At 36.6% G+C, this 21540-nt stretch overlaps 2 long non-coding RNA genes across 4 annotated transcripts in view; one reads left to right on the top strand and one right to left on the bottom strand.

Moving 5' to 3' along the window:
* Positions 1-521: 521 nt before the first annotated feature.
* On the top strand, positions 522-6840 carry LOC136841080 (uncharacterized). Of its 2 annotated transcripts, XR_010853822.1 has the most exons (4): positions 522-726; positions 4700-4807; positions 6216-6403; positions 6452-6840. It is a non-coding gene; the product is annotated as an uncharacterized lncRNA (long non-coding RNA). The 2 variants fall into 2 exon arrangements; XR_010853821.1 differs by having other exon boundaries at positions 6216-6833.
* Positions 6841-6874: 34 nt separating this feature from the next.
* LOC136841010 (uncharacterized) overlaps positions 6875-21540 on the bottom strand; it is a 70605-nt gene continuing 55939 nt past the window's right edge. Inside the window, exons 1-5 of one of the 2 annotated variants that reach the window (XR_010853818.1) lie at positions 14660-14746; positions 10058-10188; positions 8474-8639; positions 7348-7547; positions 6877-7019 (exon numbers count right to left, since the gene is read on the bottom strand). This is a non-coding gene — a long non-coding RNA (uncharacterized lncRNA). Of the gene's footprint in view, positions 7020-7347; positions 7548-8473; positions 8640-10057; positions 10189-14659; positions 14747-21540 lie in introns of those variants that run through there. The other variant, XR_010853820.1, reaches the window with a different exon arrangement.

Consider the following 21540-nt stretch of genomic DNA (forward strand, 5'->3'; position numbering starts at 1 on the left):
CCATAGAAGAAAATAAATTCTAGGTGTGCGCCAGCGAGGAATAATTTAGTTAAGTCACCTATAAAATTTCATTTTCTCTTATTCAATTGCATTCCGTTTTCTTTAAAGGTATCACAGCGGACAAAGGTGTAAACTTAACATCTTTCATTATTCGTCGATGTTCATGACTTTTGTTGTGATGAAGCGGCAGAATATAAAAGCGATAAATCAGTCAGTGTCTTATTCTACATTCTAGGTATTCGTACATCTAAAATTTCACCCGGAGTGCGAAATCATCTTTATGATATAACAAGATAAAGTTACCATAATATTGTCACTATTTAAACTCATTTCTTCTAACTCGTAGTTACTGTAAAAGATTGCTTACAAAAAGTTTAGAGCATTTCCTGACATTTGTAATTTCAAAATAATACCCTATGGTAGAAGTAAACTGATTCAGATGGCGCCACTTGTTTTCCAAGGACACTAAAACCGAGATAGAATCCCTTTGCTTTGGTTCCATTTACAGAATGCCGTCATTTGGCCGGTACCCGTGATTAGGTGTAATAGTGCGTCGAGATTTTGGTGGTTGGAAGTTTGGAAGAAATTGGGGAATGGCGAAGGATTTGCTTTGAACGCTTGGCAGATGAAAAAGGAAAATGTTCATCGTGTTGCTTAAAGCTATGTTTCGTTAACGAAAGGAAGTGTGTCAGGTTTTCCTGCGTGGATTCCGTTACTTAAGCAGTTGTAAGTAGATAGCTACACAAAAGGTTATGTAGCTTTTTTAGGGCTTTTTGGTGTTTTATCAGAAAATTTTCGGGGAAAGTTGTGTGTGTTCGTCATACTAAGGTGAAAATTTAAAAGTGCAAGGTGAATGAGGTGATGTGGTTAGTCGTTTCCTGATGAGTTGTGTAACTTTGTCAACCCCATCAGTATAAAACTGTGTAAAACAATTTACTAAAGCGAAAACTGTCATTTTTGGGTCTAGTGTGGCACTTAAAATTACTTTATACTGCAAATGCCAAACTAAAGATAATCAGCGTTGCGTAGCTATATAGTAGAATTTGTGTGCACATCAAAAGACTATTAACGGATGTGTAGATGTAAGTAATAGATACACGGCGGGTATTTAGCGAGAAATAGCAGTTTCTTATAGTATTTTGGTTGCTTATTTAAAATTTAACGTTATTTTTTGGGGGCCGAATGTAATTAACCTGTAATTAACCTCTGAAGTCCACCCAACAAGGCGTTTCCATACGCGATCTTCACAAGACCGAGCACGGCTACGTCTGTTTCGAACGGTTCATATCTCGTCCGGAAAGTGCAATATCTTGTTAACGTAGTGGTACAGTCTCCCCCCCCCGCCCCCGGCCAATACTAAACACGGCGAAGGGACATTCCATTTGGCCGACGACAAACAAATGCACCGCCTGTATCAGAAGCCCTAATAGTGTAGAAAAAACCAGTTTCCAAGGTGGGGCTAATGCTTAGCAATATTACATGCAAAAAAGGGCATAAGCCAAAAAAAAAAAAAAAACTTGGGTAACATCTGATAGTGAGAAATTGAAAAACCTTCAATGTATTCAGTACGTTTTCATTCAGTGGTTTGAAGTGCTTTGTCATAAACGCTTCGTTCTTTTTATTACTAGTGATTTCAGCAATCCTTGTCCTATGAAAATAGGTTTTCCGGTTAATTCTTTTTATGGTTCATAGCTTGTAGTCACTGGTTACACAGGTGGGGCAGATGTTTCTTGAGTTATGCATTTTCGTTGCTTTATTTATAGGTTAGTGCCTTGAATGTTATCAAAATTCGTTACTGCAGTTTCATGTATTTAACATCCGAAAAAGTTGGGCTTTTAGTTATATTTTCGGCATTTTATATTTTACCACGATGTAGTTTTTTTTTTTTTTTTTTTTTTTTTTTTTTTGAGCAAAGTTTCGTCTTAATTTCTGAGAAAGTGAATAGTAATTTCCAACGTTTTATTAAAGTTTGACGCTGAGTTCTGGCAAAATGTAACTCTGACAAGGTATACAGACTGTATAATTTTACCACTTAATAGCCTCTCATATATGTAACTGCACCGTTGATTATACTAGCAGTACGCAAAAGAAATGTGCTTGGTTAACTTGTTTTCAGATGTAACGTTGGTTTGTCTGGTTCTGGGTTTCTAACATTTCGTATATCCTTACTATTGCTAGATTTAAAGCGAAAAAATTAAAGGTAATTGGGTAAAATTTTATAAGTTGCCAATAAGACTCCAGCCAGCCATTTTTGCAAGAAAAACCATTTTGGGTTTTTCATGCAAAAATAACTATGAAATGACAGGGCACTAAAAGAACCTTAAAATACCAATATAACTTAACTTACGGGTGTTTACTGGTTACAATTTTGCCATATTAGCTAATGGGGGGGGGGGTATTTTTACCTTGTAAGTCGCAACTTTATCAAATTTTTAATTATAATTTGCGCAGTGTTTATTGGGTTCAAAATAACGAGAATGAAGAGATCTTTTAAAAAATGTAGGTTACAATTCCATAGCGTGTGTTGGCAACTTATTAAATACCGGTAATTTTACTGGCCGATTCCCACAGCCCATTTGTTTTAACGGCGGACTTGGTTCCTTAAATACTTTCTTTGTACATGTACATTATTAGATTCAGTGTTCTTCTGAACGGTATCAAGGTTTACATGTGGGTTGATTTGAAATAACGATTGACTTCAGTACTCTGAACATTTGTTACATTTATGGGCGGATTCGGAGTAAAACCTCATCCCAATTTAAACCATTTCATACTTTTTCACGCTGTACATAGTTAAAGTTACGTATACAGGGTATATTTACTGAAGTAGTCTTAAATTTCTGCAACCAAGTTCCGGAAAGTCAATAAGGACTTAATAGAAACTTTGATATTTAAAGGTCACTTTTGTTAGTTACTGGATAAGTCTTAAAGTTGTTGTCAGCTGCTGGAATTGCTGAAGACTTTCACTGGTTGCTTGTCCAGTCAGAAACCGTTGGCAAGGATTAAGACGTTGTTCACTGTAAGACCCATCACTCCACATCGGGTTGGCCAGACCAGATTCTACAGTTTTTCTTCCGCAAGGGAAACTGCTTGGGACCAGAATGTTTATTGCAGGGCTTTTTGTTCATGGTGATTTATGTTCAGTCAAAAGGGGTTAGGGCCCAAAAGTATTAATTGATTTATAGATTTTAGGCGTACATGCCAAGCACTGGGGCAACTAAGTCCATTCAGCGCTGAAACGGAAATTGGCAGTGTAAAAGTCTGAAAGGTGTAACAGGAGGGAAACCTCGCAGTTGCACTATAAATTGTCGGGAGTGTGTGGACAGTAAGATGGAAGAGAATATGAACGGAGGTACAGTAAAAGGAACGAAAGAGGTTGCAGCTAGGAGCCGAAAGGACGCTGCAAAGAACCTTAATGCCTACATTGCACCGCATGAGGTGCACTGACGGCGCTACCCCCCTACGGGGACTATTTAAGATGAGGGGATTATTTTCAGGCCGGATATGAATTAAGACTACGATTACTATTGATGTGTGAGTTTGTACATTACTGGCGAAGTTTTATTCCTTAGTTATTAGTTGCTTAAACGTTATTTTGGGTTTTGTTTTAAAATCTCTGCAGCCAATAAAATTTTTTATATACACTACGAACAAATAAGTTTAACAGCAAGAAAGAAGGCGTTAGTAAAACATTAAGATTTTATATTACTTAGTTCACTTGTCTACTAATGCTCGATTGTTTAATGGAAGCGCTGTTGAGTAACAGTATTCAAGGTCCCTTAAAAATACCTTTTAATCTACTATGCAGTAATTTCCATTGTAAGAAAGTAGTGGAAAACGAACAAAAAGTAAATAGCGTGATGGAAATTAGAATAGGTCATTTGTATTAAATTAGTTTTTTGTATTTAGCCTTTAGCAAATGTATAGTACGTCTGTAATTAGTTTTTTATTCAAACTACGTTGCATTAGGTGGATTTCGTAGAAAGCAGCAGGATTTTGTTTGAATATTTTTTTCGTTAGATGTGAAATACTTGAGTACTGAAGTTATGTAGCATGCACAAGTGAGGAAATAACGGTTTGATGTTTCAAGATGGATAAATGAGAGTTTTATCTTTGTAGATTTTGGTGGATTCCTTCAACTGTGGCTTCAATTTGGTCTAGGAAACCGTCAGCAGACGTAATGAAGCCAGTCGTAATATTGTGGACATTCGATACCCCAAAATTTTTTTGATGGCAAGTCGTAATCTGTTATGTCGTAATGATAGACAAACTGATAGTAGACTAGGAAAAATTAAATTCACGGCATATCTAGAATGGTTGGGAAGTGAAGAAAAATTTGATTTTTAAACTTTGACTGAAGAGCAAATCATTCCTGAATTATGAATCCAGTCATGTAAGTTTCTTGCACATTAGGTGATAAACTTGTAGGGGCTCATTACTTTATTTCTGTATCCAAAAAATAGCAGGTGTTAGCAAGTGGTTGAAGTTGCTAAAAGGTAATTTTGAAATCTTGTTCGGCTTGATATTTGAGATTCCGTATAAAATTAATTTACATTAAAATTTTGCCTTAATAATCCCTACTCTTTTTCATGGGCAGATCTAAAATCTATGGGTACTGGAGGTGCTATCAGATAGCGTATCAAAGCTTGGGAAAATAGGTTTGACTTGAAAGACTACTAATAGTTTTTCATCTTTGCAGGTTGCTTTACAAGCCGCACCCTCTACTTTTGGGTCATTTAAGGTTTTGATACAATTCACCGGAAGGCAAGACTTCCGTGGCCATTCATCACCCAAAATCTTGTGACAAGTAAGCTATGTCCAGACTGGTTAAAAATTTTTATAAACTTCGATTTGATTCTTTTAAAACACTGGTTGAAAATAATTTTTAATAACTCAGATTTGATTCTTTAAAAACAGACTAAACTTGATGTCACAATTTAGATCAAAAGTTGAACGAGAGCCAATCCTAGTCTCTAAATTATGAATTATATAAACCCAGTCATGTAAGTTTGTTGCACATTCGGTGATAAACTTTTGGAGCTGTGTGTACCCAAAAATAGCAGGTAGAGAAAGCGACGATTTTTTTAAAAGAACTTTTAAAATTTTATGAAAACTTGTCATTTTCAGATGTATACTGTCTAGTTCACTTGAAAAAGCAAAGTACTTGATCAGTAACTGATTTCTCCTTCCAAATGGGTTTAATGTAGAGTGTAAGGCTTCTTAATTGTAGTGCTGGATTGCGATATATTTGATGCATTATTAGACATGAAGGGGTAAGGATTACATCATTGGTGTTGCAAATTAGGTGGTAAGTCTTGGGTTAATTTTAAATAGCAGGTATGAACAGGTGATTAAAATGGTCTCAAAACGAAACATAGTTCTTGCCTGTCTTGACATTTTCAGATGCATTACCTACTGCGGATAGTTAAGTCTAGAAAATATTTTTCATTTTAGCTAAACTGTGTTTAAAGCAGTTTTTTCGTAAGCGACCTGAAATATCTAGGGACTGCCGGTGGTGTTAAACCATAATGTCTTTGGGTAAGTTGTTTTACTTCTAATGAAGCTTGGGGAATTATTTTTTTTCTTTGCAGGTTGGTTACCTGTTCCCTCAGTTTGTTGTAGTAAGTAGGGAATCGCCAGACTTCATGAGGTAGATTGTCATTTATGGATATATGCTTTCCCCCAAGAAAAGTTACGAAATCTCTTAACTTGAATTGTTTAATGTTGAACTGATTGAGAATTGAAGCAAACGTGTAATGCCCGATTTACATAGGATCTATCAAAGACCAGTTTTGATGAATTAAAGTAATTTTGTTAAATTGGTATTTGGATAAGCTGTCCATAAAAGAAAAACTGGTATAAAGGAAGTGATTTAATCTTTTTTTTTTTTTAAATCCGGTTTAAAACCTTTTTCTCAGAATCTTGGGTATTTTTCAAATAGTGGTATTAGTTTGCAGTCCACTGGGCTTTTAAATCGTTAGTATTAATGTGGGATATTGCACATTTTAATGGTACAAAAATTTGGTATTTCTCTACAGTTGATTTTGTTAACGAGTCAACAGACAATAGTATCACGCTGTCGTGAAAGAAAAAAAAACTGTGCTGCTGCATATAAATTGCATATTTTAGTTAACTACCCGACTCATTTGAGAAAGCTGGTTTTCAGAGACCGCGAGAGAATTTTCTTTGTAGTAACAGTTTTCGTTTATTTGCAGGCATTATTTGTGCGTGGACGGAACTGGCAGGAAAAGAGCTCGTTCGTGTCCAGGACTGGAGTGGCAGAGAAACGTGCCCTAAAGTTTTTACAGGCATTATTTGTGCGTGAACGGAACTGGCAGGAAAAGAGCTCGTTCGTGTCCAGGACTAGAGTGGCAGGAGAGAAACGTGCCTTAAAGTTTAACATGTCCAGGACTAGAGTGGCAGGAGAGAAACGTGCCTTAAAGTTTAACAGAACATCTCTTGCGTGGACGGAACTGGCAGGAAAGGAGTTCATGCGTGCCCTGGAGTTTAACGGTAGTGGCAGGAAAGGAGCTCGTGCGTCTCCAGGACGGTAGTGACAGGAGGGGAAACTTGTTCTGAAGTTTGATAGAAAATCTCCTGCGTGGGCGGAACTGGCAGAGAAGCAGCTTGTGCGCCCAGGACGGAAGGGGAAGGAAAGAAATGTGCCCAGAAGTTAGACAGAAGAGAACGATTTGAGTGGACAGAATGTGAAGAGAGTTCATGCGTGGCCAGGACGGTCCGTTAACAGACGTGCCTACTTTAGTGGCTGGAAACTACTTGAACTGCTCACAAGAGTGGATTTTATAAATCCAACTGGATTTTGTGTCGTTACAGAGAAACCTAAGTAAAAATTCTTTGCTATAAGTTTTTTTTTTATTCGTACCCTGCAATAGTTTGAAAATTAGATTTACTGTGCTTTGTTTTGCATTAAGCCTCTTAAACACCGCCCAGTAACTCCTCAGCTTCGTCACCTAGGCATTCCTCAACGTCAGTAGATATAACTGCAGCGTTCATTATACCTGAAAATTGTAAAATTTAGTACGTTAAGCAGCAAATCCCTCAATCCAGTGCCGTATATATTAAGTGCACTACAAAGTAAACTTTAGACAATTTGTACTATAATATGCACAACTCATTCTGAAACAGACCAACGTTTAAAACATTTCAAACCTGGTAATTTCACTGTATATAACCTTGTTACAGACGATGTGAGTATGCGGTTACTAGAGTAGAGGGCTAGGAAATCTCAGAATTTCTTCCAAATAGTTTTCATAGTTTACTTTAAATACTTGACAACCTTAACATTACTTTCGGTGAACCTAAACTTAGTCCAGTGACAAAACTCACCCAATCATGGCATCTAACAATTGTCAACCGTTATGCTGGAGTTCTGGAGTAACTTCTCGCCTGTATCCTCGGAAGCTCCCCTTCTTATCTTGAGGACGAGGTATTATAATTGAATTATCCGTTTAAGGGCTTATTCAAAGGGAACCTCCACAAGTTCAGTCGTTCCCTGGGCGATTTGGTTGCTGCTGCTGCTCTGCTTCCTGTTTAAATAAAAAATTTCAGCCAAGAATATTCTAGTGATAGAGAGGAGTATATACAATAATTACAGCTCAACACATCTGTTGCGTGATCGTTGCTGACAAGCTGGTGATATTTTCTGTACGATAATGACTAAGTATGCCTAACGTTTTATATGTTTAAAAACCCAATTTTAGCAACACTTATGGGGGAAATTTACTAGTTTAGTAGGTTAGCATCTTAACTCTGCTTCAAGTAGCAGCCTCTGCAGTATTCTGGTAAATATGAACAAATACAGATGTAAAGACTATGAACATTTGGGTCACCTCACAAGCAGCTACCGCTGGAAACACCAGTAGTGAAGACTAGTGGAAAATTTATAGGTATTTTTAACAAAAAAACAATCTCTTCATAATGAGAAAAATATTTTCACTTTCAGGTTACAACAAAATTCACGGTTTGGAAGCAAACTATGCTTGGAACCTTGTGTTACTAAACTATCTCCGTACAATTTGATAACCATTACTCAATTTACTACTAGTTTCCTTCCTCAATTTACTACTAGTTTCCTTCCTAACATGGAACAAAAGCACTTTCCTTTAGTGACTAAAAACTAGTCGCTGCCAAGTTCCCACACTGAGTTCAGCAGCACATGATCTGAACATTGTCAGTTGCCAACTAAACTGTCGCTTAACGTGCAGTTCTACATTACTTACATCTTAAGTCATTCATCTTAAGTCATTCAAAATAATTATAATTACTAGAGGAAAATTGTTGGGTTATAAAAACTATGTACCTAGCAAATTACAATTTTCAAAGCAATGTTACCATGGACTCGGGAAAAACAGCATTATATGACTTCTGTCCATTAATAAAAACCGAACTTGACAATTTAATAAATTTCTAGATTTAAAAAAAATTTCCTAACCCACGGAGACCAGAAACTCACCTGTTAAATCTGGTTGTAATCAAGAAATCTTCCATTCCAAACTGCGTTCAAGCTTAAGCAAGGGCTAGTTTCCATTAGTAACTTTCTGGTGTTGTCAAGGCTGTAAGGGTTCCAGTTTCCTTCGATCACTCAATGAACTTCAGCACTGCTTGCCCTATCTCTGCAACTGTCGGGAACCATGTCAGTGTCAGGCCCTAAGCAAACTGACAAATTAAATCTGATTCTCAAACGGGGTGTCGTGGCACCCTGGGGTGCCACAGTGCCTAGGGGCACCGCAAGATAGTCATCAATTTTGACTAGGCTAGATCATCTCAATGAACATTAAAAAAAAAACTTTACAGAAGTCATAATTATCAGTGTCTCTACTCTTATTCTTCTGATATGCTCTTTGTTCAGTATATTTCTGCATGTACAATGTACTGATTTTGGTTTGAATCTGGATACTTTTATTCATTAAGTTAATCCATGCGATATGGTGGGATGGTGAAGAATGGGTGCCACGGTAAGGATTTCATTAGGGTGCCATCACTAAAAAAAGATGTGAGAACCACAATATATTTCCTTATTACAACCACTTGTGGGATATATTTCCTTATTACACCCATTTGAGTGTTCTAAACTAGCTACGGCCATCAGCTGTTCCTTAACTGCAAAAGCAGCATTCCTGGTGCAACAATTGTGTACACTGCTGTAGATTAGGTACTAACGGAAATTATATTGTGCCACTATTTATTAGTGTCGAGTGTCATGTGAGAATTCGTTTAGTTACGATTCAGTTTACACCATATACTTCGTGCTTACTGAAAATTGGTGCAACAAAAGTGAACTTTGTAATTTTATCGTGCCAAGTTACATTTCCGGGTTTCAAAGAAATTAGATTTCGACCTTTATTGGCCTGACAACTCAACTACTAGGCTATAATGGTTTTTCACCCATTTCAAAATATTGATCAGTTTCAAAACTATCAATTTGCTAAAAAAAAAAAAAAAAAAAAAAGGAAAGTTTAAGTGTAAATTAAAACCGTGAAAAAATTTGAACTATCAAGCAATAAAAAAAATTTGAATTACCAAGCACTGAAAAAATTTGAATTACCAAGCACTGAAAAAATTTGAATTACCAAGCACTGAAAAAATTTGAATTACCAAGCACTGAAAAAATTTGAATTACCAAGCACTGAAAAAATTTGAATTACCAAGCACTGAAAAAATTTGAATTACCAAGCACTGAAAAAAATGGAGTTACCAAGCAAAATAAATATTCTGAAGACAGTACTGATCTGTCAGATGTATTAATCAAGACTTCGATAACCTTTTCAAATTAAAAACACTTGAAAGTTTAGCTTCTACTAAAGCCACAAGAAATTACATCCAACAAACTAGGATTTCCATGCTAGTCAATTATCAAGGCTGAAGAAAAAAAAGTTGGTAACTTTCCACAGTTTACTATATTAGAAACCAAATACACAAGCTTCAGTGTCAGTCACTACATTTACTAGCTCTCCTGATTGTTCCCAACAAACTAAAATAGGGAAATTCTCAAAAGTTACTGCTAAGACACCATGCACAGGACGAAGTACTAATTCACGTTCAATACGTTGCTGAACCAAATACCAGGCAGGTTAACGAGTTTCCAAGGTTCGATGATTCGCTATCCATATACTAGGACTAAGCATTAGTTCCAGATGCTCCATCAACCTTCCAACACAGGCAGTCAGTCTGGAAAAATATAAAAAATTAATGCTCTGTCCTTCTCGTTATCATTTCCTAAAATTTTAAATTAACTAAAAATACGGTAGTTTCATGTTGGACAATAGTCCTATCTACCCAAAGTAGAATACAGTACGTTGCAGCTATTCACAAAGTCAACTAATTTCAGTTCACCTCAAGTTCTTAAGTTCTTATTAATCATCAATCTGTATTTATAACATAGCATATGCCTATAAACAAAAATGAATAAATTAAAGTGAATTAATTTTTTTTTTTCAAAAATTACTATTTTTCCATACACGTTAAAAACAAAGGAGCATCACAAAAAATATTTCTTAAACTGTTCTTACATTCTTCGAATAGTCTTCCATCCAAACTATTCTGTAAACTTTAATTTCTCGAACCATTAAAATTAAAGTTCCATAACTTCAGAATAATCCAGCTGGTAAAATTAATCTTAAGATTCACCCCCGGTCCCATCTGCTAAACATATACTAAACTATGGACGCCGTGTTCAGTACTAGCACCTCGGGGGTCAAAGATATCGTTTATTAAAATTGTCGACCACACAATATAGAAACGGGTGTATATAATACTTTGATCCCCCCGATGGGCTAGTACTAAACACGGCATCCCATTGAGCTTCCGCCATGTTTAGTACTAGCACCTCGGAGGTGACGTACAAATAAACCAAAGTAGCACCAAAAAGTGTAAGAAGGGATTTGGGATCCAGGCTCAAGACCACTCCAACTGAAAAAAGGGAAGACAACGCCTAGGACTGTTGCAAATATTGCTGAAACTAAAGCTCATGTAGGGAAACACAGGCTACGTAAATATCCTGAGCTTAAGTGAGTTAATATGGATGGCAATGAACACAGCTCTCTAACAATACCAGGAAACTGATACTAACATGACATTGAACAATGGAGAACTTTTAAAACAGCCAGATAGGATTCAAAAGTGAACAATGGGGAACTTTTAAAACAACCACATAAGACTCAAAAGTGATAAACTTCAGTATCTCAGCGTTAGGAGCTAAAAATGGGTTAATTATCAAGCAGTAATTACCACTTTTTTTATAAAAATTCAGTAATAAGCCACCTTCCATCCTTTAAGTGCTCCTTTTAGAACAAAGCCCAAGAAGAGAAGATAATACGTACATATCAAAAACTTGCTAGAATTCAGCAATGCAGAAATTTTTCGAGCCATTAACTTTAAGTGTCGAGGTTTTATTTGATCTAATTGATTACAACTGCTGAAAAGTCAAGCACCGGGGTAATTTAACCCATTCAGTGCATAAGACGTTGAAGTGAGTTGAGTTATTGGGCAAGTTTTCTGAGCGAGGAAAGGAAGCAAATGGAAGTTAAGTAAAAGGCTAAAAATTAGGAGCAACTAGGGGCTGAAGAGACGCTTCAGAACTTGTAGCAATGCCTACGGTGCACCACGTGCTCCTGCACTGACACTACATCCCTACAGGGGTGGTTTTATCTTACATGGAGTGAAAATGGGCGAGTTAAAGGAACATTCCAAACTGATTCAAAGGATGAAAAAAATAAATACTCATATGTGTAGGACTATATGATGTATGCAACCAACAACTGGAAACTTAAAACAGCCCAAGTAATAAAACTTTTTAGAAATTTACACCTAAAGTCAATTTTGCTAAGAACCACTTGCTACAGGACAGAAAATACCATAAAAATATGTTATTTGAATATAATGATTCTGAAATTTGAATCAAAAACTTTACATTTTAGAACGCAGAAACTCATTAGCTCATTACAATTTCCGTCAAGATTAAGTTTTTAACTCGAACATTCATTAAGGTTCTTCAAGAAATCTGAATAAAAATGTACTACCCTAGACACTGTAGTCCAAAAACTAATTTTAAAGTTTTTTTCTCGAACACAACACTGACCAAAAGAGGTGCAACAAGATTCTCTTTGAAAAATATCAATGAACGTAATGGTAACACGTATGAAAGATCAGAATTAGAAATTAACAAAACCTAACATTCCCAAATTTTATTTGAACGGAGAAATCTGAGCAATTCGCTGACCTAAGTCTGTACGTCTTTTTAAAACTACAGGCAGTGATGAATGGAAAGTGATACTTCGAGAGAATTAAAAAATTTTCAACTCCATATATATAAACCCTAAAAAATGGTCCAGCTTACTTGCTGTTCAAAAGGTTACTAAGGACTGACGTCAAAGAATCATTAATTTAAAGTAAACTAACCATATCCGCCCTGAGGGACCGAGTGAGCACAGGAACGCCTCTAAATGGCGAATGATTGAATGCAATAATGCTGTGAACTGCCTACAAATTAGGCCTTGGCAAGCTTTCCTAACGTTACATTGTATAAACAGCAGTAAAATCCACAGAAGAGCAGGCAGATTCAAGAACAGCCCAGAACGTACATTTTAATCGTACGTATCACAGGACATATGGAGTACCTCAATTGCCTCAAGGCATATATACGGCAAAGATTAAATCTTGTCATGGTCTGGTTTTAACAGGAGGATTTAACTGGAAGCAGACTTGAGGCTCGTGTAGCCAATATTTAAACCAAAAAAGCAAGCTACTTTATACAATAGCAACATCTTTACATTAAGCTATTTATGGTATAATGTATGCTAGAACTATATTCCTATAATGAATGCTCTGTCTTCAGATGTTTAGTCTAAACCAAATCCCGGGCAAAGCTGGCAGTCTTCCTGCAAACATGTTTTATAATGAGAATTTTATGCATTGTATGGTATTATAAAATTCCCAGCCAACTCAGCCGATTATAAAGGATAATTAACAATATGAGCACAACTTCCTCAAAACACGTCCAAGAGTAGATCCATGAACTAAAAACTGTAGTTCTGCGACCTTTGTATCCATGTAAATTTTAGGTTATTAGGAAAAAAGTTACACAATACCGCTACATCACAAGCGTTCCTGTAGAGTCACTGCAAGTAGGGTGCTTTTAACAATTAAATTCACTCATTCTTGATATTCAATTCATAATACAATGCTTTATTGACAAGGCACTTCAATCACTAAGAAACCACGACGATATCTCGGGATTTTAGATGCAAAAGCAAAAGTAGAAACCATTTTGCACAATACTGCGCTTACCTCGTCGTCAGAGCCGTGGCACTGCACAATACGTAGATTTGAATTTTTAGCGGTACTAGTTAGTTTCCGGTCCGAACTCCAATCCCACATGACAAACATTTTCGACAGTTTTCTAGCTGTTATCAATAATACTGTTCCATTCAAGATTTCAAACCAGAAATCATTCGTTGTAAAGTTAAACCTCAGGCCGTAAGCACGTTCACGTGCAAAATGTGCGCTGTGTTTAGTACCAGCCCCTTGGGGATTTACGTAAAACAAAATGACGGTAAATACCATAAAAAGTTGTTTTGGATGTTACGGGGTGAATGTCCAGAAGAACTCCGCATGCATAAAGTACCAAAATTAAAAGTAAAATGTAATATTTTTCATATTTAAAGCGTTTTAGACCACTTCTTATGATGAGGAAACACCCACAATTTTGCCATATTAGCTATGGAGGGGGTTGGGGGACAGGTATTGTCTAACTTTATAAGTCAAAAATCGAAAATCATTCGATGGGGAACTAGTTTTTCTGAGAAACATTACACTCTTTCTGAGAAACATTACAGTAAAAACCTCATTTTCGAACTAACTCCAGTAAGATTTCGAGGATGCCGATTAGATAATCATTAATATCTCGGATATAGTGAATCTCCTCAAAAAGTGTTCAGAGACAAAGTTTTATTATTTTATATTGTGAAAATTATAGTGTGACCTATTTTCTTATATCTCACCGCGGAGTTGTTCTGGACATTGACCAAAGTTTTTCCATGTCCTAACACTCAAGTCAACGGATTTTATCGCTTTGACATTGTCGATACACTGTTCGGAGGACAACAGATCAAATTCGCAACACTGGGGTGCTTGATAAGCGTTAGGTCTATTGTATGCGATATTGTGGATCAGCAGTTCCAGTAAGCAGTGTAACATTTAATTTGCCGTTCCACTAAAAAGTTCAAGGCTAACAAACACGTAACCGAGATCCACACTTACTAGTTAAAAACATTCTTTCAAGCATTAAAAAAGACCTAGGGTCTACCCGAACACGGCAATCTGTAACACTTGCCAAAAGCCATGAATTAGTGCTAAGCAATATTAACACTTTACCTCACACACAAAAATTCAAACTGTGGACCATTTTATGACAACGGGGACATGAAGTCAAACAGTGGCTTGTGTCGAAAAGGGAAAAAATTAAAACAGTGTCCTAAGCTTTCCCACTCATTGACTTTAATGGAAACTACCGCAATGGTAACCAGCTAACTCTCATCAAATAGAAACGCTGTAAAACTGTCTAAAATTTCTTGAAGCCCATAAACAAAATTTAAAACGCAATCATTACCAACAAAAACACGTCTAGCATTAATTTACTCACCTAGAACCTTTAAGTTTACAACGCACTTCACTAACAAAAACAAAATGCACAAGTGACTTACCCGTTACTTTCATATACTGTAAAAAAAAAATTAAATAAATAAAGGACCCACGACAGGGAAGTCATACACAAAAAGATGACTCTGCTCTGAATTTCTGGCGTCCTTGGAGGTAGTGAATAGCGCCATCTGTGTTTTCACGATTTATGACCATTCCGTAAGATAATTTACTCTTGTGTGAACTGAATTCAGTTGAATATAGAATTTAGGCTGAAGGCCAAGCACTGGGACCAATGAGGTCGTTCGGCGCTGAAACGGAAATTGACAATAAAAGGTTTGAAAGGTGTACTCGACTTAAAACCCAGCTGAGGAATTTTACTTGCTTGAGAAACCAAACCCAACTGAGGAATTTTACTTGCTTGAAAAACCAGACCCAACTGAGGCATTTTACTTGCTTAAAAAACCAAACCCATCTGAGGAATTTTACTTGCTTGAAAAACCAGATCCAACTGAGGAATTCCACTCGCTTGAAACACCAAACCCAACTGGGGAATTCTACTCGCTTGAAACACCAAACCCAACTGGGGAATTCTACTCGCTTGAAACACCAAACCCAACTGGGGAATTTTACTCGCTTGAAAAACCAAACCCAACTGAGGAATTTTACTTGCTTCAAAAACCAAACCCAACTGAGGAATTTTACTTGCTTGAAAAGCCAGTCATATCATGAAGTTCTAAAATCAAACTTCATTCGTGTACTACTATGGAAATTATTTACTCAGGATTCATTTTTCTAAATGGTGATTATCAACGAATACTGATCAAAATTAGATAAATTCTTAAACAAATGTACCCAATACGATACATTCTTGATTAATGTTATAAAAATTAAGAAATCTTTCGAATCAAGAGGCAAAATTTCCAGCAAGGAATTTTCACCTTAGCTGCTCCGTCAAATGCCTGTCTCACTTTAAGGAAGTAAAGGAAAAAGCACGAGAGAGAGAGAGAGAGAGAGAGAGAGAGAGAGAGAGAGAGAGAGAGAGAGAGAGAGAGAGAGAGAGAGAGAGAGAGAGAGAGAGAGCTGTTATACAATCACTGGATGGATTAAAAATAGCATTCTGATACAATAACTTCCAAATTGGCAAACAGCCGAAATGGTTGTATATAATACTTTGATCGCCGAGGGGCTAGTACTAAACACGGCATCCCAAGGAGCTTCTGCCATGTCTGACGGCCTAAACTTCATGTGGCCTAAAGTTGTGACGGCCTAACAGGTTCACGGCCGAAAATAATACGGCCTAATCGTCCCGAACTCCTACCTCAAGATCCAAGAAGTAGCAAAAGGAGTTTGTATTTTAAAACAGTGACCCTGGTAGCTGTAACGCCAGACAATAAATAATGAAATAATTTTCCTCAAACAACCTATTGTTGGGACGTCAACATACCAAATGTACGAGGACTAGAGCGTCTCTCTCTCTCTCTCTCTCTCTCTCTCTCTCTCTCTCTCTCTCTCTCTCTCTCTCATACCCCCGTGGCATTTAAAGCTGTGCCGGATAAAGTATCACTCCAATTTTCCAATAATATGATGCTTTGTCAAGGGAATGGAAGAATCAGTAACTAGTCATTAACCTATGAAGGTGAACACACCAATCTTCGTGACAGATGCTATATTTAAACAAGTAAAACATCCGCTGAAGTTTCTTCAGCGCAATCGAGGTTTCTGTATATCGTATTGTCAAAGCCACCGAAAATTGATGTGTCTTTTGGTGGTCTCGGAGCCCAGGCGGCCAGGCCCATAAAACTCTCAGCCGGCCATGGTGGCCTGTGTTGTTGCGTTGCCAGAAGCACGATCATGGCTAACTTTAACCTTAAATAAAACCAAAACTACTGAGGATAGAGGGCTGCAATTTGGTATGTGTGAAGATTGGATGAACAATAAAAAGCGGACAGAAAAAAGTGCGGACGGACAGACAAAGCCGGCACAATAGCTTTCTTTTACAGAAATCTGAAAAGGCATTTCTTGATTCGCCGCTGAGGTCATCTGGTGACATACAGCACAACTATACCATTAGAACCTTACTAAACACAGTAATAACTATTCAGATTTAGTTTATGAGGAACTTCGATTTCATGCAAGCTGTGGTATATTTTATGAAAGCGATCTCGAATCTGGATTATGAAGCAAAAACTAATTACTTGGTATTTCGAAGCTGGCACATAATCATTGCACAAATCATCTAAGTAAATCAATACAAAATATGAACGAAGATACTATCAAATCAAGCTTGAACCATGAGAACTATTGTCTAATATTTCAAATATCAATTGCATTCGCTAAAAATCTTATACGCATTTAAGAGTACATGTATCAGTTTTAGTAATTAGCATCAGAAATAAGTGATTTCACTGAAAAATAATCAATCTCTGGGGTTTTACCAAGTAAGTTTGGTAAAAACAATTGAATAACACAATCACCTTAAATGCAACAAAAGTGCATCCGCCTCAATACTAATTTTTCTTTAGCAAATTAAGCTGGATTTATCGTTGCCTGATTGCAAGTTATCTTTTCCCGAAGGCTTTGAAATAGCATAATTCAAAAACTTAAAACATGCCTATTTTTAAGAACAAATTCTCAAAATTTCCATATTTTCAAGGCAGAGAGAGAGAGAGAGAGAGAGAGAGAGAGAGAGAGAGAGAGAGAGAGAGAGAGAGAGAGAGAGGGTGTTTTAACCTTCTTTCGTAGTTACCCTGATACTTACCGGATTACCATTTTTTACGTAAACTATTCATAGAAAACGATAGCAATATAAAGGATAAACATCATGAAATTCATGCGATGTGAACATATTCTTATACTTTTACATTTCCCTGCTTTTTTCTAAGCTGTTAGCTAATCGCGCTAATATATGAGGCCAAATTATTAAATTCTATATTTTACTGAAACACGACATCTACGATGAAACATGGCATTAAATTTCCAGCTACAATACCGATCTCTTTCAAGTAGAGAAACTGCGATGCATTGCGAAAGCTTTCACTACAGATTATAGCACGATACGTTTACATGAAAACAGATTTTAACGTCCTAATAAATTTTCCGTAGTTGTTTATGATAAACTCCATGCAATGCCTAATGAATATTCATCAGAGAGATTGGCAGAAAATACTCAATGTCGACAACAGTTAACTAAAAAAAAATCTAAGTGAAAGTTACACAAGCTAAATAAGAAAAAAAAACTAGATATTGCATTACACAAGACCTTCAAAATATAAGGGTTTTAATAAAGCAAATTAAAACCTGAATACTATCGTTTTCTTCATTCATTGCTCAATCGATAAATGAACTTTTGGTAAAGAGAGAGAGAGAGAGAGAGAGAGAGAGAGAGAGAGAGAGAGAGAGAGAGAGAGAGAGAGAGAGAGAGAGAGAGAGAGAGAGAGAGATAAAAAAGAAGCAGAATTGAATTATGTCAGAAGGGCGAGAGAATCTGTGTAAGTTCAGTGGGGATTTAGACAAGGAGGGGGGGATGTGTGGATTAAGTGTTAAGAAACAGTTATGTGAGAAGTTTGAATTCAGAGAGAAATAGCTGTATGTGGCATGTCTGGGCCGAGATAAAGCTTATTATAAAATCAATAAACACTGTGGAAGGTGCTGAGAATTTTTAAGAAATAAGATTATGCACTGAGAGTGATTAAAAGTTTTATAATGGAAGCAATGTGCAGACGGGAGAGTGACTGGTTTGTTATAAAAGTTGGTCTGGGACATCAGTGTGTTATGTTACCATGACTGTTCAATAGTTTGATGGATGGAGTAATGCAAGACGTCGGAGAAAGGGTAGCAGATGTTGTGGGATAAGGAAATAAGTCATGAATGGAATGAGGATGGCTGATGTTTTCGTATGATGCAGTACTGATTGATGATAGTGAAAAGAAACTGGAAAAAAACTAGCAATGAAGTTTGAAATTGTGTGCAAGATGAAAAAGTAAAAAATGCGCAGGTGGTGGCCTGTCTATATTGTTGCCAGGTGCACGATTATGGCTAATTTTAACCTTAAATAAAATAAAAATGAAAAAATACTGACGCTAGAGGGCTGTAACTTGGTATGCTTGATGACTGGAGGGTGGATGAATAACATACCAATCTGCAGCCCTCTAGCCTCAGCAGTTTTTAAGATCTAAGGGAGGACGGACAGACAAAGCCGGCACAATAGTTTTCTCTTACAGAAAACTAAAAAGCTGAGATTAAATGTGATCAAGAGTAAGGTCATAAAGTTAACTGCAAGCTGGAAGACAGATAAATGAACGTTGATATAGGTGGTTGAAGAATTCTGTAGAAGCGGTTCATCCGCGCAGATAAATAGAAGCAAAAAAATTACATAAGTCTACAAGTATTTTGATTTCGTATAAAACCATTGCTAAATTAAACCTACAATCCCCAATAATCAAAGATATTGGTTAAACAGCGGCAACATTCCAGACTGCACTGCTAAGGCAACAGACTGCTTGATCCTGCCAGAATTTGGGGAGCGAAAGGGTTTGCACAAAAAACGTTTAGTTTACAGTTTTTCTCCTGTTCTTACTGTCTGTCTGTCTGTCTGTCTGACTGTCTGTCTGTCTGTCTCTTATGTAATTCCATATACTGGCTCCCCGGTTGAACTAGAAAGTCTTTGCGGCATCTCTCTCTCTCTCTCTCTCTCTCTCTCTCTCTCTCTCTCTCTCTCTCTCTCTCTCTCTCTCTCTCTCTCTCTCTCCGTGTCATATCGTTGAATATATGTTATATTCTTTCCCGTCCAAGTACAGATCAGCTCCATTGATATTTACTCTGAAAAACTAGAAACAGTAAAAATGAAGATTTATGAACATGAAACTGCGACATTCACGAAAGTTATAAGCGGCACTCCAGACAGGAGGTAGTCCCAAAATACAACGCAAGCATCTTCTTATATATACAATATTAAAATAATTACCAGACACAAACACGTAATACATAATTCTACATCATGGGAAGTATCTAAGAATTCTTACACAACGACATAACTTTCAGTAAAACGTGTCCAACCAGCAAAGATATAGCACAAGTTCTTAAAAGACAACTCATACAAGTTAGTGGCATCATATTTGAAATTCTGGAAATCTATGCATTAATGACATCCCTCAAGCAGCTAACTTATTCTTTACTTTCTGTAACTAAATTCCAGATCGCATTCTCCACTAACATAACACACAATTTCTCAAATCTTTCGATGGCGAATATATTAATTTACACAGATTTTCTCATGTGAATATCTCACTCCACCAAGCTTGCACATCATCGGACTAGCAAACTCCAATTTCTCTGCACAGACCAGCATTCATTAACGGTAAAACAATTACCAATAATGAAACACTGCTTAACCACAACATACCTCAGTTTTTAAAGAGCAGGACTAAATGCTTACCTTCCAACTTTTAAAGAAGCCGCTTTATCTCTTTCTTTGGGCTAACTTTTTCCTCATAGCTTCTTGTCAAGGAGATTTTTAGTTTTCTGTGAAAGAAAATTATTGTGCCGGCTTTGTCTGTCCGTCCGTACTTTTATTCTGTCCGCACTTTTTCTGTCCGCCCTCAGATCTGAAAACCTACTGAGGCTAGAGGGCTGCAAATTGATATGTTGATCATTCACCTTCCAATCATCAAACATACCAAATTGCAGCCATGTAGCCTCAGTAGTCTTTATTTTATTTAAGGTTAAAGTAGGCCGTAATCGTGCTTCTGGCAACGCTATAGGATAGGCGGCGGCTGATACAGACTTATGGCGAGACCACCAAAAGATAGATCTATTTCAGTGGCCTTGATTATACGCTATAGCGGCTGTACAGAAACTCGATTGCTCCAAGGAAACTTCGGCGCATTTCTTACTTGTTTTGGTTAACCGCCAAATTTGCCTCGTCAAGATACTACTTCAGAGTAAAGTCGTCAACTCTAAGCATTTACTAAACATAAACTTTTGGATACAACGACTCAACTGTTTATATGTCTTAAGTCTTCCGTACAATCATAAAACTTCTTTAAGCGAAAGAGAGAACACGCCTCCTGATTGGGCGAGAGGTATAAAAAAAATCTACAGAAATGCAGTTCCATATCAGAGGAAGTGACGTCACAGCGAGTGACATTTATTGATGCGAGATGTGAAAATAAATTGAACTTATTATTAAAACTCATTGTAAGAAATTAGTAAAGAGAAATAAAAGGAGGTCAGAATGTCATATCCCGAATTTAACAACAAAATTCAGACATATTTTCTCTCGACAATGAGAAACGATATGCATCTACATTTCATGATAAAATTCTGTATTCTGAAAGTGAGTTGGGTGTTCTGAAAGCGTGATCGCTCAAGATAGTAATGAGGATTCTGTCAGGAAAGATAAGAATTAAACTCTCTCTCTCTCTCTCTCTCTCTCTCTCTCTCTCTCTCTCTCTCTCTCTCTCTCTGTGTGTGTGTGTGTATGTGTGTGTATGTACCCGTGTATTCTTTATCTAATAACCATATTTTTAATTGAAATCTGTTTAAAAATATCCCACAATGGAAGAAATTCATATTAAAACTTAAAAAAATATTGAAAGACAGAAATTAAAAGCTAGTTTATATCAAGTTCATGAAAAAAATAAACTATCGATCTACAGAATTTAACTGTGAACTTGATTGTGACAGTGACATTATTCTATTTCCTTGGAACCAGTCCCTGGTAGGGTATATATGACCTAACGTTGATATATATATATATATATATATATATATATATATATATATATATATATATATATATATATATATATATATATAGAAGTGGCGTCCCAAGGCTAGAGCAATCGCATTTCAGCGGGTCTTTCAGGACGAAGTTGCTACTAG

The sequence above is a fragment of the Macrobrachium rosenbergii genome, chromosome 1 (genome assembly GCF_040412425.1).
Source record: "Macrobrachium rosenbergii isolate ZJJX-2024 chromosome 1, ASM4041242v1, whole genome shotgun sequence".
Lineage (NCBI taxonomy): Eukaryota > Metazoa > Arthropoda > Malacostraca > Decapoda > Palaemonidae > Macrobrachium > Macrobrachium rosenbergii.